We start from the raw sequence: 16668 nt of genomic DNA on the forward strand, positions 1-16668 counted from the left end.
AGTTCACTGGCTTACATACAGTATTGTATTCAGCACAGACGACAGTTCCCACAAAATCTGCCTGATCACGGTTTCCTTAATTCTGGGTTTCAAGTGAAAATACGTGTAGCTGCTCTTATATTCTGACCTGACAGTCCTTTCTATATACTGGCAATTAACATTTCTTCCTATTACAGCCTAAAACGTCTATGTACCAGTCAGTAACAATGCTAATTATATTACCTGTCTTTGCAAAGAGCACCTCAACTAGCTGTACACCCAGTTGTCTGAACAAAAGCTTTCTGTAAAGTGTAGTTTGGCTGGCCTAAGTGTCTCAACTACTGAAATGTATGTTGCTCATGGTTTGTTTTCCTCATGCTAGGGGTGGCAGTGAAAAGGTTATTTGCACTATGCTTACTTCAAAAACATTAAAAGACATCTGCAATAACAATGCAAATGTTAAGTTACTTTCATGAGATATCTATCCTACCTCCTCTTTGAATCTTCCACCATTTTGCATCCCTGCAGAATTGACCAATCTTTCTACTTGCACCTCCATCATCCCATATCAGTGACAAAATGTCATCTACTCACTTAAATGTACATAACCAGGCATACTCATTCATCAAATGGCATGACTCAAAGCTACAGCAGTTCATTCCTGCTTGTGAATGATGTGAAGTAACAGAGGTCCCGATCTCATTTTCTTGCAACAGAAAATGTAAAGGTTCAGTAATTCAGTGTGAAAAAACGATTTTTCTTCCAAGCACCTGCTAGAGGGATGAGCCAATATCTTAACCAACACCGAATAAAAAGCACAAGTGTGAATTCTTAGAAACGATTTACAGAGATCTGCAGTGGCACTCATCCTTAAGAGGAGCTGGACAAGATTCTTCCATGGAGACCATTCTGTGATAGACACTGGGGTAGAAAGGCAGACCCCTAGGAAAGTTCTGTTAAAGGGTAGTATTAGCAATCAGAGTAAATGGGTATTTACACATGTTCTAAGTACAGGTGGGCAGTTAGTTCGTTAAGATTCTCTCATTCTTCAAAGGAGAAACAGAGCCTGTTAAGTCTAGGAAAAGGATATTAAGTAATGTCTAGAAGAGCCCCAACTCCAGAAGAGAAAGCTCTTACAGAGCTGAAAGCCCAGGTTTCTCCCTCAGCACAGACTCAACAAAACAATAGTAAAACTGGCAGCTGGGGCACTCGGCTCCCACAATTATGAGTGCTTCCCCAGTGTCTCCAACCCCTTAAACTTACTTTTATTTAAGCAACTGGTCTTCATACGTAATGAAAAAAGCTTGTTTTTTCCCCTCCTTCCCTGAATCCAGAAGTAGAACTTTTTTCTTCAAGCATTTGCAACACAGAAAGATTACTTGCTCAAAATACTAACTGTACCTTCTCCCCCTGCCTCCCTCCTCCCCGCATACACATTCAGGACATATGATATCCAAGAAAAATGTTTATGTATGTGCATATTTAGTGGAATATAAACCAGGAACCATCACACAACTCCTCATAATCGGAGCCCTTTTACGAATAAAGTTTACATAGAATTTTATACAGTGCATTCAAAATCATTACATCAAATAGAAAATGCAACATCTGAACTCAGGAAAATGACTTAAGTAACCTTCCTTATAAATGGATATATGCTAAAAAATTAACACATCAAAATAGCCAGAAAAGCAGGAGGCACAGGATACAATTAACCTCTCTAACACTGTGGGAAAATAAAAAAGTCATTGAAAAACGCCCATTTACTTCAGCTTAAACTTTAAGGATGTCCACAGGGGACGCAAAAGTGGAACGTGAGGTACAAAAGATACTCTGTTATAGCCCAACATCTGAGCCGCCCATTGCTTATTTCAGGGCCAGTAGCTAGTTTCTTCCAGTTTTGCAGAGTGCCAGGCCAAGAAGTCACATTGATGAACAGTATATGCTTCTGTTGCTTTTTCTAAAGGCACACTTCTTCCTGGTCACATGTGCAACGAACTGCCTACAAAGGCAAAAATACAGATATAAGATATTCCTCCCTTCTCCCAAATCCTGACATGCTAGCCCAGTGCTGTCAGACAAAATAAAGCAGCCAACTACAATCAGTGTTACCTTTATTTTTCTCTCCATGCTAGGAAATGCAGGAAGGATAGCACCTCAAAGTTCAAGAGCAATTTTTCCAGGATGCCATGGAAACCAAGCAGAAGTAAAATACTTATTTCTTTTCTTGTTGTCCATATGGTCTGTTCCGATGCAGATACTATCAAGGACTCTTTACTCTCTGTTCAAAGTCAGGTGGAGAGCAGCCTGCAAACTTGTGAGCTTCTAAATGGCAAGGTCAAGCAGCACAGAGATAGCGTTCAGCACTGAGAAATAAAAGGCACGCAACACAGCTCGGCCTCGCTCAGGGGTCAGCAGGGAGCTGGCCACGAGACTTACACTCAGAGACTGAAGACGGAGCATGCAAAAAGCAACCTATGGAAATCATGAGCTAACAGCTTTGCTGGGAAACTTGCCCTACAGTTCCCTACTCTCAACATACCACCGCAGCTTTCAGCAGCTGCAATTCATGTCTCAAACTCTGAAGCAGTCTTACTGGAGATGAGATGATCCACAACACAGATTTACTCCCCCCAATCACATCTTCAAAAAAGCCACCAGAGCTAGTGAATTCTAGATGCATCTAGTGAGGATGATGAGTGTACACAGCATTCACAATGGCAGCTCCCCAGAGACTAACCAGGCAGGGAGAAAAAAGAAAAAAACGCCAACAACAACAAAGAAAAAAATATTATCATGTGGACCCACAAGCTGAGGATGTAAATGTTTGTATTTTAAGATGGCACTCCTGAAATGGTAACTTGGATTCCTACACTGCTTGTATCTGTTAAACTGAGTTTTGTGATTGCTCTATTAAATTGCAGTTTCTCACAGTATCATTAGAAACATAAATACAGCGCTTCAACTGGGATGGAAGCTTGCAAGTTTGGAACTCCCATAGCTGAATGTACCAGGTCCATTACATGTCTGAGCAAGCTAATGTTGAAGATAAGGTAGCTGTATTTCATCCAAGAACACCACACCAGAAAACTTCTTTGGACTTTCAGACAAAAGCTTTCCAGAAAATACAAGACCACCACCCCCTGAAATAAAGGATCACAACTCTATTATCAGAGTAAATGGAAGCATAACTAGGAACACACGCTCCAAAAACACCCATTTAGGAAAAGAATCAGAGCTCCGTGTAGCTAGTGAGATGTTGCACCACATCATGTAGCAGGCAGCTATGAAGCAAGTATGTTCAGCAACTCCATCTGAGAAATCACCATCTGTCCCCCACTCTCATTATTCCACGCCTATGAAAACAGTTGATCAAGCAATTCCTTTCTAATATTTAAATTACCACTGAAATGCTCCAACTAAAGGGACAGATGACTAGCACGGTCTTCTGGACTGGGAGCAGTGTCAAGCTGTGCAATACCTTTCTTTTACTTACAGGTTACATAAGGAATGAAGAACCTAACTGATTCATCTCAATTTCTTTTCACACCACATGGGGTTACTTTTTTCTGTTTTGTATTAGTAAGCAATACCATGCAGTGGGTTAAGATGACACCCGGTGCAGTTTCACAGATTAATGCTCTGTATCATCCTTAACAGACCTAAATAGAATCAGAAGTATCAAAGGACAAAGTATCTTTATAGGAAGACATATGCATCACAATACTGGCTGATCTATCCACAACAAATTGATTTGTTAACAGCAGACAGCCATCTCACAGAAGATCATACTTTCAAAAGACATAAACAAAGCTCAGCATATACATTTCAAGACTAACACCAGACAGACATTTAAAAATGACCTTTATCTCAAGTTCTCTAACCACTATTAGTCATAGTAGGTGTGGTAAAAGCTTTTCCCACAAGCTAACAGGTACAGTTATCAAGGGCTAAGTCACATAATTTTTTCTCAAGTAGTCCGTCATCCTCCAAGTGGGTGAGTGGCTGATGCTACCGCATGAGTGGGCTGTTTCGCAACTGATGGACAGCTGAAAAAAAGATGTGACATTTTGATTAACCTTCTCAAACTAGTGGGTATTTGGGGTAGTGAGGGGGAGGGATTAGCTTTGCAAGACATTTATCTTGTCCACGTTCCTTGACAAATATGCTAACTTGGCAAAAAGATTACTCTTGGAACAACAGTTACAGGATCTTTTAATACCTCATTTCAAACTGAAGCTGCCTCTGGACAGCTTCCCCTATGATTTACACAGCCATCTTGAGAAACCCTGGAAGACAAACGAACACAGGATACATAATGTAAAGTGCTCAATGCAGGGAAGCCACTACACCCAGAATGACCCCTGTTGCAGCCCAAGACATCTATACTTAGCAGAAAATTGGTAAAACAGAGAATACACTGAACTTGATCCACGTCCAAACAAGAGACGATCTCTAAATATGAGGATATGAAAATTCAAAGAAACACCAAGTATTATATAATGAAGGCATGCAGTGTTTCCTATATTTGAAACAATGGTAAGGCTTGAGACATAAAGCAAGATTCCCCAAACAACATACTGGGGCAGATAACTGAATGGTACTTGTGTCATGACTGTGACATCACTTTGATAAATATGTAAATACAAAAATTAAGTCAGACAATGATGTTGCCACCACTCACAGCAATGCCCATATTTTATGAAAAATATTAAAGAAAATTCATAACTAGCAAAAAAGCCATAAAAAGACTGGAAAAGTTTCAGTGTTTAGATACAAAAAGCCAATATTTAATTTTTAAAATTAACTTAGTGTGTTTGCAGAGGTATTGACTTATGTGCCTAGCAAAGGCAAAAATCAAGAAAGCAACTTAATAGCCAAGGTGCCTAACTACAGGCCTCTGCTCTCCTCAGGCCCAGAACAGAATATGGGACCCCATATTAGATACTATTGACAGAAATTCTGAGTATGCAGGGGACACCCTTAGAACAACGTATCAAAATCGGCCTCCTGAGCTTCCCTGCCTAGAGCTAAGCAGAAAAGGACGTATTTAAGATCACAGACAAGTCCTGAAGTATCCAGCATCATTAATGGTCAGTGTGAGGTTAATGGTTGGACTAGATGATCTTCAAGGTCTTTTCCAACCTAGATGATTCTGTGATTGGGCTCATCCCAGAACATGCATCTGAAGACGATGTCCGCAAGTGCTCTTGCCTCACATGCAATTGCTTAACAGCTAAAGCACTTTCCCAGGACATCCGACAGTTTCTTTTCCTCACTCCACCTAACAGGAGTCAACCCTGATCTATCACCATCTGCCCTCTGCTGAGGTGGCAGCTGCTCTGCTCTCTCTCTCTGTCCTACTGCAGCCAAAGAAATGAGAATTTCAAAGGCTTGAGGAACATTAGCATTCAAGTAAATGGTTACGTGGCTTCTCGCTGCAATGAGAGCTGTTTAAATCCGTCTTGGAATGTCTGTGGTTGTTGGTCAAAACGTTGAAGGGTTCCCACATGATGAACAAACCCACTGACACTGGGCTCCAATAAAAATATCTTCCTATCACTGAACAGACTATTACAACATTTTTAAAATGGCCACCACCAATGCAGCTTGTAACGGGCACAATCACTTCAGTAGGCCTTCTGTTCTACTACTACATTCATCTAATTGAGTCGTACAGGGGACAGCAAAACATTGATTTTTGGTTACTAACTGTGCTTAAAGGCATCAGTCTGCAAGACAGGTAAATGGGACATATACAGAATATTAGACCCTCAAAATTTACACAAAGGAACTAAAAAGGTACTTTCATACTAGCTTTGTGGAACTTACCAGAATGGACACACTTGAATTCTTTCCCCAACATGGCCATTAAGTTTATATTCAAATTCCCCCCACTATAACAGAAGGGGAGATTTATTACAGAAAGACAGTAAAGAAGTCTCAATAAGCTTTGGTGACTGGAGGCTGCACTGCTGTAGACTTACACAAAGCAAGCAAGGTTCATAAGCCACCCTTGGAAAATGTAGTTGGAGCCCATGAAATTAATATTTGAGTTACCTATTAAAGAGAAAAGACTTTTTTAACCAAATACTCAAGAGTCAAACATGACTTTTGATGCCACAAAGCTGCAACAGTCCACATCAGTAGATACCAGCCTTTCTTCATGTTTAAAATCCAAAACTACAGCATGGGTTGAAATTATTTCAAATATCAACAGAGGAACTTGATTTGCAGCCTCCCACAAAAGTAAGAGGAAGTGAAGACCAGTTCTGGGATGTAACTCACCAATTCAACTACAGAGTAACTTTGAAATTCTGCATTTAAGCAAAACTCAGAGTTTGCTGCTTCTCCATCAGGTTTCTTTCTATGCAGTATCTAAGAAAAGTTAACCCAAGCATCCAAAGAAATGGTCCGTTTACCTACAGTTACAGGCAAAGGTTCCAAATGAAAGTTTTCAATTCTTGACCTGTTGGAACTTGATTGTACGCTTCTGAATAAAAGGCCACAATTTGGGGGATCTTTTCTGAACAAACGCTGAAGTCAGATTACTGTGCAACACTTGTCCAAGGGGATTTCCCCAATCTCATTGTTCTTCTGCCAATTTTGAAGCATATGCAGCGAGATGTGAACTTATTCCAGCTCCCAATTGTTCTCTTGTATCCTGCCGGTCTGCTTCAAACAATGCAGCATGACAGAAGCCAACGAAAGCTGTTCATGATGAGACTATGGCATCGTATACCGTAAATTTTAGAAGTTTTCCACCAATCAGCACTGCAACCAAGTCAGAGTAAGTGAACAGAAACAAGCAGTAAACAAGAAATGGGAAATTACTTCTATTAAATTAGCAGGTGCAGATTACAAACAGGATTAAATCAGTAGGGAACCTGGTAACTAGCTATTTGTGCTCAATGCTGCAGCAGTAAGAGAACACAGTATGTTGTTTATCCTATAAATTCGTCCTAGACTAACAGCCTGAGCTACACAATTGGGAAGTTTTTCCTGTAAAATTGCTCTGGTTGTCATAAAACATTCACACTAGTAAAAACAGCACTCAGGTATTTTGTTACAGTACCAAGAAAACTAATTGGCTGACTTCTACAAAAGAAGACTATGAGAGGAATCTTCACCACACAGAATAGCTGGCCTGAAATAAAGACACTAATTACCACAGCAAGCCAGAGAATAGTTTAGCATCAACCTGGGGCTGACTAAAGCCCCAGTTCCTTTATTGGAGGAAAAATAAGTACTATTTATGAGATAATTTGGGACTCAATAGTGACAATAAAGCACAGTCAACATATTTTTCTTGAGTGACCAACATGTCTTCTTAATGGTAGCATGAAATGTCAGATACAGATATTACTCTTCCTAGTTAGAGCTTTGTACAGGGATCCACTGAGCAGGTAAATCGCTAAAGTAATCACAAGTAGCTATTTTTCATTTGCTTAAAATTCAGCAACCCCAGCATCAGTTGTTAACCTGACAAACAATTAATGGCATACAAAAATCAAGCAAGCTTTAACACTTATTTTTGATTCCAACTCTTCCTACTTCTTACCATTAAGGCAATCCTAATGAGAAGCAACAGTAACTTGAAGATAAAGAACTTTCACAGATTCCAACAACTCATCACACCCAGATTTGCTTTTTACATCACTGATACTCCAATGGGAACAAAGCCTTAAACTTACATTCTGTAATCAAATAATAGAGCTTATACCAGTGAGGCGAAGAGGGGGGCATTATCACATGCGTTACAAAAAAACACCTCAATTTATAGACTGAAAAATGACAGCAAATAAAAACTTGTATGGTTACCTGGGAAAAAGCAGCAGAGCCAAGGCCAGAATGCACACCCTTGAGCCTTTATCCAGTGCTCCAGTTGATATACAATATAGTCCCCCAAATTCAAAAATTTTTCTTCCTGACTTGAGAGGCAAGCTCCTTTGATCATCTTGCTGTTGGCTATTTTGCTATCTTGCACATTTATATTTTTACATGTTGACCTACCTCAAATGACATGCCAATACTTTCTGCTTGGCACACCAACTCAGTAACAAATTATGTGGGTAAGTCACATGGCTTCCTGAATTGCATGAGCTTAAAAACTGGCAGCCCTAAGTATCTTTGTTTAATACTCTAAGACTTCCTTTTTCAGGATGACATCAATATTATAAGATGCTGCAACCTGAACTATGTCTACACTAAAACTTAACCTTAGTTATAGCAGTTCAGTCCAAACCATCAGCCACAGCTGTGCAAACCAAGTTATGTTTTTGTATTTTCAATAAAACCTCACTATCACTACTCTTAATTTCAATCAACGCTGTATTAGAAGGCTAGAAAACTTAATCTTCAAATTAATCTTCTACAGAATTACCTACACTAGACCAAGGCCTCAACTGCTGTAATTCTCTGGGAAGTGCCCTACTGATGCACATATATTCTTCTGTAGCAGATTATCAAGAATAAGGTCTTGCTGCTAAGTGGCCTTTCAAGTAGGAAGTGTTGGTAGAGGAAAAATATGCTATTAGAAGAAAAAGCATTATCTTATGCTCATATTAATCCTGCTTCCTACTCTACATATCACATACACTGATGCTATGAATCAAATAGCAGAAAGCAAACAAAATTTAACTTTAGGCTATAATGTGCAAGTTATGTAGAAGGGGTTAAGGCAAGAGGGGATGACAGTATTTAACTTCTTGGCTTACTCTGCTTTGACCATTTGCTGCACTCTGTCTTGCCTCCATCCATGATGGCTCCTCTGAATAAACAGGACCTCAAGACAGTGCTGACCAGTTCACAAAACACTGTTAGTAAGAAATGATCCAAGCACTGTTTTCACAACCAGGCTTCAAAAAGGCATTTATTTAAAGTCAGTTTCGGAAGACAGGCACAACAGAAGTTGCAGTTATACAAGCTCCTTCCCCGAGTAAACAATTAAAAAAATATGTAATTCAGAATATTAATGCCAGACAAGCTGATATTTCCACATGGTTAGCTTGACTGAACAGACTTATTTTTCTTTCACAAGCTTGAAAGAAATTGAGAAATTTTTGAGTGACCAGCAGTTCTCATTTTTAAGTTTAGTTTTGTGATAAAACACCAGTTAAACTGATTTTTAAGATAGTTTTGTAGTTAAAGGAAATACTTAAGACAACCTAGAGCTTGAACATGTCATTTTACACATATGTAATTAGGGCCAGCATCCTTCTGTCTATAACCACACCATCCTGAACATTCAGAAACTAGAAAGATCTGGACTCATTTATCTTTGGGCAGGTGATGGTCTTGGAAAACCAGGTGCCAGCTTCTGCCACCACAGCTCTGAGAAAGGCTCCAAAGAAATTAGTGCAATCTCTTGGAACCCTCTTGTTCTCTCTATACACTAATCCAGACTGCACAAATACAGCACTAGAGAACACAGACCACTTGAAAGCTGTCATCATAAAATTGTTAAAAGAAACTCTCAACACAGATTAGAAGACACTGCAAAATGTCAGAAAAACACCTCTAAAGTCAAACTGCTTTGCACCTGCCGCTTTCAGCAACAGACTGTTTCTCCTGCAGGATCATCTTTCACATTTTATGTTCAGGCAATGCAGGTGGACCCTATTCACCTGGCAAGCAGCTGCTGAGCTGTTTTCTAGGCATGAAATTCAGGCTGCACAACACCAGTTACTAAGAGGAAGACAGGAAGCTACACAGCAAGCTGCCAGAGGAGTATGTACGCATGGGGCCAACTCCAAGATGAAGAGATGTCACACACAACAGGAAGCCACTGCAAAGCACACCACCCTTCTGTCCTTACTGCAGGGGCCAGACCCTGGCGTGACACACTTAGAAAGCACCAAGAGTTTCTTTTAGTCTTTTACAGAGAATGTAAAGACAACATTCAAGTCCCACCACAGTTACAGGACTGAGAAGAGCAAGGGCAATTTGATCCTCCTGCTACGCCCTTCCACTGAACACATCCAAAGCCTTCACAGCACCAGCTATTACAAGGAGGATCAGGGGATTCTGAAGCTAATCTTGGCCAACACTCCCCAAAATCTCAGACATCTCTTGCCATACTTCCAGGAAAGATCTCTTTGGCTTTGTTCTAAAGCATTATTTTTATTGAAATTCCAACAAGAGAAAGGCAGAGGGGGCTCTGCTTCATCCTCAATAATCCTGTCATAAGAAAAAGGAGTCAGCTTATCAACAATTTACAAGCATGCTCTTCCTGTAATCTCAGCAATAAAAATGGTGCTTTAGTGTATTCTGATGTACTGTCTTAAATATCTATACTTATTTTAGAAAGCTTAAGATGTTCAAGTATAGTCTTCAAACATTTATAGAACCAATTTACATATAAGTGAATGCATCCAGACTGAAATACGGTATATGGTTTGAGGACGTTGCTTACACACAACAGTTCTCAACTTGTGAGCTATGATTAAGAATCAGTGTCCATCCCCAACTTGAATAGTGAATTATTCCAGTGCTGCTACAAACTAACAGACAGTGCCAAATTCTGTTTCTGGGAAAATAGACTTCACCTCTATTTGGAGAGCAATGTTATTTCAGGATCTACTGTGCCAGTCCAACTGCCTGCTGTTGTCCTCTTAGCTAAGTCACTCATAGCTTAGCAGCAGATGTTGGGAACTCTCCTAGAACAGTTTCCTGAGGAACCTTCCCCCCACGATGTAATTGTTGAAATCACCCATCTCCTATGGCTTTAACAGAGAAGGAACAAAGGAATTTCTGGGTTGCTATCCTCTGAAATAACCTATTTTGGGGAAAGATCTTAAAGCTTGAAAACAATCTATTCTAGAAGCCACATTAGCTTGACAACTTTGCTCTACTGGTGATCAAAAGCATCCTTAAAACTAGGTTACTGCATTCAGCCATGTGATCACTTTACTGACAAATATTCCCAAGGAATTTAAAAAAAAATGCTAACTGGTAGCACAGGTTATATTCCAGAAAAACTGGGCCCTTTACACCTAAATTAGAAATTACTTTTTATTCAGTTATGTGAAGAAAAAAGCATAAAACTGTCATAATTTTAAAAGATTTATTTGCTCTCAAATTTGCTCTCAAAGAGCAGTTCCAAGCCAGTTGTCCCATCTTTAAACAGGTCTTTTCACTGCCCAGTTTATTTCTGCTGCTAACTCGTGCTGCCACTTTGATCAGCACAAATAAGTTTCATGCACAGAGGGTTGTATTAACTAATAAAGAGCCAGCCTTCAGAAAACAATTTTAACATGTGCTGTAAGCTATGCCTAGGCTGCTTATCTTATCCATGGTGATAACTCACTGCGGGGAATGAAGGGCTGCAGGACAAGAGAAAGAATAAATAACACCACCATAACAGAGAAATTCATAGTTTCTTTAGAGAAATCTGACCATGTCAAATGGTCTTGCCTTCACGTGTTTGATGAACTTTCACCAGATTCTGCAGTTTTAAGTATCTGAATCCTTGTAGCATACATCGGAAATACAAGAGAATTAAGATATACTGGATTTATTTCCTGGACACTGTAAGCAAGGATAAGAAAAGAAGTGAAGTGTCAACAGCATTAGTCACTTTAACATCAAGAGCAGCCTTTTAGGCTCAGAAGTCACATGGAAAAGAAACTCCTGGATGTGTAGACTTTTACTTCACAAAAAAAAAAAACCCAAAACATTACAGCCTTCAGAACCAGTCAATATATACTACATTTTTACTTTCCTTAAGAGGAAAAAAATATTGAAAAGGTATTCTGAATGTAATGCTTAAATTCCACCACCATGCTATTTCCCCAGGGGAATCAGGGTGTGATGGTTCCATGATGGAAGTTTAAAAAGTTACCAGCCTTCACTATTGGCTAAAGTGGAAGATAGGTTACAGACATGGCTTTGAAATATTGCTACTTCATCCTAACACGCTCACAGAAACACCAGTGTTAGTGAAGTTGGTCAGTAAGTAGCTCCTAATTTCAAAGTCAACCAACCACTTGTAGCTCTCTGTTTTGTATTCCCAACACTCCCTCACAATCTTCCATATTCCCAAAACCATGGAACTCATTGTAGGGTTTCTTCTTTGCCTCTGGATGGTACAAAAATTCAGAATTCGTCTCATACTTGAAGCAGAAGCCAGGTGCTTCAGAAGTCTAACTGTCAACTCTAAATTCCATGAATCAGATATGTTCTTCAAAAAAGTCAGGATTTGAATCTGTGTCTCTCACTTAGGTAAGAATTGGGAGGTTGCAGAAACCAAAGGAAAAACAAGCTTCTGAAAACCAGGAAACGTAGCACAGGGATGCTATCGTCATGTTAAGCAAGGACAAAGGGCACACGCAAGACTACATTTTCTACATATACACTGAACTGTTAAGTAAGAAAAACACATTTTTTCCGATAATACCTTCGATAACTCTGACGGCACAGCGGGCTGGAAAGCAAGGGTTTGATAGGGGTATTAGCCTTCTCTCTGCACTGGAAGCAACTGCTGTGTTTCACCTAAGACTCGAAAGCACCTGCATTGTACTAGTACCCCAGCAAAGAATCTCTGAATTAGTATTTAAGGAAGTTGGCCTTAAAACCTTACTTCAAGCCAGTAGTCTGCCAGATCACTTTTCATCAACATTCAACACTGCTTTGGTTTTGTGCTGTAGTTTCCTCTAATATAAAGCAGTGATAAAATTTACCTCCTCTGCAGGAACTCAGGACCTCCCAATTAAAGCTAAGATTCAAGTGTTAAGTACTGTTCCATACACAGTATCAAAAGCAAGTTTATGTAATAACTGAAATATAGCTACTACTATTGACATTGACAAAAAATTTATCTGTTAAAGAAGAAAGTCTGTTAAGTTATCAATCAGGAAGTTGTCTGGTGCTATACCAAACCCTTCTACAGTACTGAAGTGAGCACACAAACATCTGGAAAGAGAAAATAGAGGTATACTGTTACAGATGCATCTTTTAGCTGACTCTCCTTCCTCCAAACTACAAACAAGTTTTTGTCAGGGTATGCATGAAAGCTATATTCACTCTGGAAAGCTAAAATGAAAGCTAGAGATGCTGAGACTGATGGGAGGCACCCATCTCTGGGTGTACTGGGTGACCCATCCTCCTGCATGTACTGGAAAAAAAATAAAAGTGCACCTATACATTGAGTGATTTCATATGCCTCAGTCCAGCGTGGCATCGTGCAGACCATGTCAGCACTTAGAACAGGGAAGCTGACAGGAAGGAGGTAAGATACATCAGTGCTCTGCAGGTTCATCAACGGGTAAGCGAAAGCACAGAGTGGGATGGAATCAATCTTCTGGGGAGGGTGAATGGGTTATGACATGCAACAAATGAGGATTACAGTGTACCTGGGGAGTACTCCATGTAGGCAGGTCATCTCCATTACTACTCATCCTTCAAAGAAGATAAAGCCCTAATACACAGTTGTCACGGAAGCAGAATTCACGATGTGATATGGATGTACCCAGTTACAGCTCAGGAAGGACACGGTTCTGCACTAGTTTTCAGGTGTGTATGCTCTAGAGGAACATAAGACCACACTAAGGAGTCTAAACTCAATGCTTCCCTTCCCTAGCTTTTTTTTAAATTTTAAAACTATAGGAGCTACAACAGCTCAGGTCAACATTATCCCAAACCTGCCCCAACTGCTCTAGTGATTACCTGTACACTAGCAGGCATTTAACAAAAGCAATTGCATTTTGGTAAGTCTGATTTAAAAGAAGCAAGATGAAAGCATGAAGCATATCTATACTCTTTTTAAGACAGAAAATCCACACAGCTCATCACAACAAAATACTGGGACACTGAAACTAGTGATTTGTGTTTCCTTTCTTTGGATTCCAATACTCTGTACTGTCACCACTGAAATGACTTTTTAAATAATGAAGATAGACTCTGAATATGCCAGTTGACTATTCACTACATGGCATGGTTTGGTTTGATAAAGGCTTGGATTTTAGCTACCGCTAAAAAAGTATTTATTTCAACAGAACAATCCAGGCTAATAAGGAAGAAACTGCTCCATCAGAAGAAGACTTATATAAAAGGATGCTCATGCTTTGTTTCTTCACTGACTGCTTCTTGCACCCCATTTGGTCAAAACTGCAAGGGAGAGCATAAAGACAGTATCTCAAATTCTACCAAATTCATTACATATTTTAGAAAAGTGAACTCACACACCAACATTTAGTTTCGGGATACACAGGGATTACACGATTAGAATCCCACAGGCTTGTTGGGAGGATTCTGCAAGATAACTACAAATTACTTAAAGGGCTAGTGTCAAAAGGACCTCTGTACTTATTTAGCCTCTGCTCTAGATTACTGACCCACTTATGAAGAGCTAAGCACCCCTGCTGTGCGATGCCAACACCCACTCCATCTGTTTGCTTCTTTCTCAGAACCTCTGTTAGTCTGTGTAAGAAGTTGTGTTAATTACCACGAGCAGCTTTCGCATAGTGTACACAGTATCAGCCTCACTTAGTGTGTAGTCACCTTGACAAATGGCACAGAAATGAAACAATCCTAATTGCAGCAGGATAATCAATGACATACAGTAAGTATATGCACATTTCCAAAGAGGTAATTTAATTCAACTTTTGTCCAAGCTACTCCTAGTTTTGAGAAAAGCTTGTAGGTGTTTAGTTGCTTTAGATTTCAACGATGAAGAAGTATAGCAGCGTTAAGTACTGTATCAAACTCTCTGGAAATCTCCAAGGCCACCAGAAACTTGTGAAACCGCAACTGAAACTTCTGTTGAGGGAATAATGCAACCGTGGCAAACAGAAGCATCCCATAACACTTGTCAATATCTACACTGAGTTAAACAGTATTAGTAAGTAAATCTAAAGCTACTTAAAGAAAAAACAACACTCAAAACCAAACACAAAAACCCTCCCCCAGCAGAACAGCATTTGGAAAGTTTGCCCAGCTGTCACATCAGAACTGCATCTCAGCAGCTTAGCACCTCAAACTTCCTGCTGACTAGGAAGAAAAAAAAAAAGTTTTAAATTCAGCATTTTATTATTTATCCCTGCTGATCTGCAAATCTTTAAGACATTCATTAAAGTGGGTCTCAAGCAGCAGTTTCATTAACTTACTAAATCCAAGAACAAGAATCGCCAGAAGTCATTACAGTACTGAGCTGACATTTGTTCTTTCTTGGGAACCCAGACTACTGCTGTCAAAGTGAAATAATATCAACAGTCCAAAAGCCAGCTATGAAACTCAAGAATTCTGTATAGCGTTGCTGGCAACCCCGACATCATCTCGCCCCTTAATACCAAAGCCATTTTTTAGTTTAATTTTGAAGCTTGTATAATAGCCAATATCACTTGAAAAGCTCTCTAGCTACCAACTTACTCCTAAGGTGGCCATGAAAAGTAAAGCCTAGGTCCAGTCCTTGTTACAGCTGACTGAAGGACAGATGAGAACAGTACATCACAGTCCAGCAAGAACTGCTGGTCACAGCATGAAGGATACACAGAGTATTAAAGAGCTTCGTACTCTGTTTTAAAGAATTATTTACTATGTCTACTTTAACACAAAAGGTCATGAAAGTGGGAGGATATACTCAAAGTAGTCTAGGAAAACAACGACAGACTAGCATACTGCTATCTTCTAACATCATCTTCAAAATTAGACAAATATTCTTCTGAAGTAGTAGTATTTACTGTCCCAGTACCCCTGCTCTAGGAAGTCTAAGAGCTCTGAAAGTTAGATACACATTTTGTATCAAGTGAATCTCTGTATGACATATTTAGCTTCTGTCATATAAACAGTCTTTCAGTTGAGCATTTCATCTTTGTTGCAGTCAAGACTTCCTAAATACATAAAGTCATGTCAAGTCATGAAATATGTATCCCTACAGGTTCCAATCTTAGTCTACTGATACACACTAAGACAAGAAAGCTCTAATATTTTATTTGATTGTTTTCCAGTTGGCAAAAGGAAGAAAGCAGAAGGGAAACCCAGAGAATTTTGGGACTGCTTTAGGGAAGAAAATAGAAGCAGAGGGCAGCATTAGAAACAAAAGGTGAATAGAAAAGAGAGAACAGAATTAAAGTAGTCATTCATTCAGAGCATACTCATGGTTTTCCCAGAAGGCTGTGTCAAATCTAAAAGAGAATGCTAAAACCATTATCAGATAACAGCTATAACACATTTGTTATATGGAAATCATTACTGACACCAGTCAAATCTAGTTTCCACTATGATTAATACAAAGTTTAAAAGCAGTTGGGATGAATGTGCTAATACAGAAATTAAGGTCATAAACCAGATGCAGTTTCTCTCCCCCAGGAATTATTTTAAGTGTCAAGGGGCTAAGTGCCCAGAATATTCCTATGCCACCATATCCTCTAACTTTTTCATAGAAAAACACACCTGTGATTTGATACTTATGTCACACATAATAAGCTTACACAGGCACCTTAGTGGGATTTCTGTACAACATGAATCAAGAGCAGACTGCATTATACTTACAAACATAACCCTTGCCTCTCGCACAGCAGTTGCTATGAATTAAGTTGAGAAAGTCAAAAGGGTAGAATGCAAGTCATTCACCTAAATGTACATACATATCAGGAGCAGAAGAGCAGCTCTAGAAATACTCCAAGTTATTAAATAAAAAGCACTTTCATTAACCAATAACAAATAGTAATTACAGTAAATAAAACTGGTCTT

The 16668-nt window shown here is 39.4% G+C and overlaps 1 protein-coding gene and 1 long non-coding RNA gene across 6 annotated transcripts in view; both read right to left on the bottom strand.

Annotated features, from left to right (window-relative positions):
* Positions 1-16668, bottom strand: part of SMAD2 (SMAD family member 2) — a 52041-nt gene that overhangs the window by 22987 nt on the left and 12386 nt on the right. The gene's annotated exons all lie outside the window — the stretch shown is intronic.
* On the bottom strand, positions 1460-4270 carry LOC141917892 (uncharacterized). The gene is made up of 3 exons (XR_012621507.1): positions 4202-4270; positions 2092-4028; positions 1460-1981 (listed from the first exon to the last, which is right to left on the bottom strand). It is a non-coding gene; the product is annotated as an uncharacterized LOC141917892 (long non-coding RNA).

The sequence above is a fragment of the Strix aluco genome, chromosome Z (assembly GCF_031877795.1).
Source record: "Strix aluco isolate bStrAlu1 chromosome Z, bStrAlu1.hap1, whole genome shotgun sequence".
Classification (NCBI taxonomy): Eukaryota; Metazoa; Chordata; class Aves; order Strigiformes; family Strigidae; genus Strix; species Strix aluco.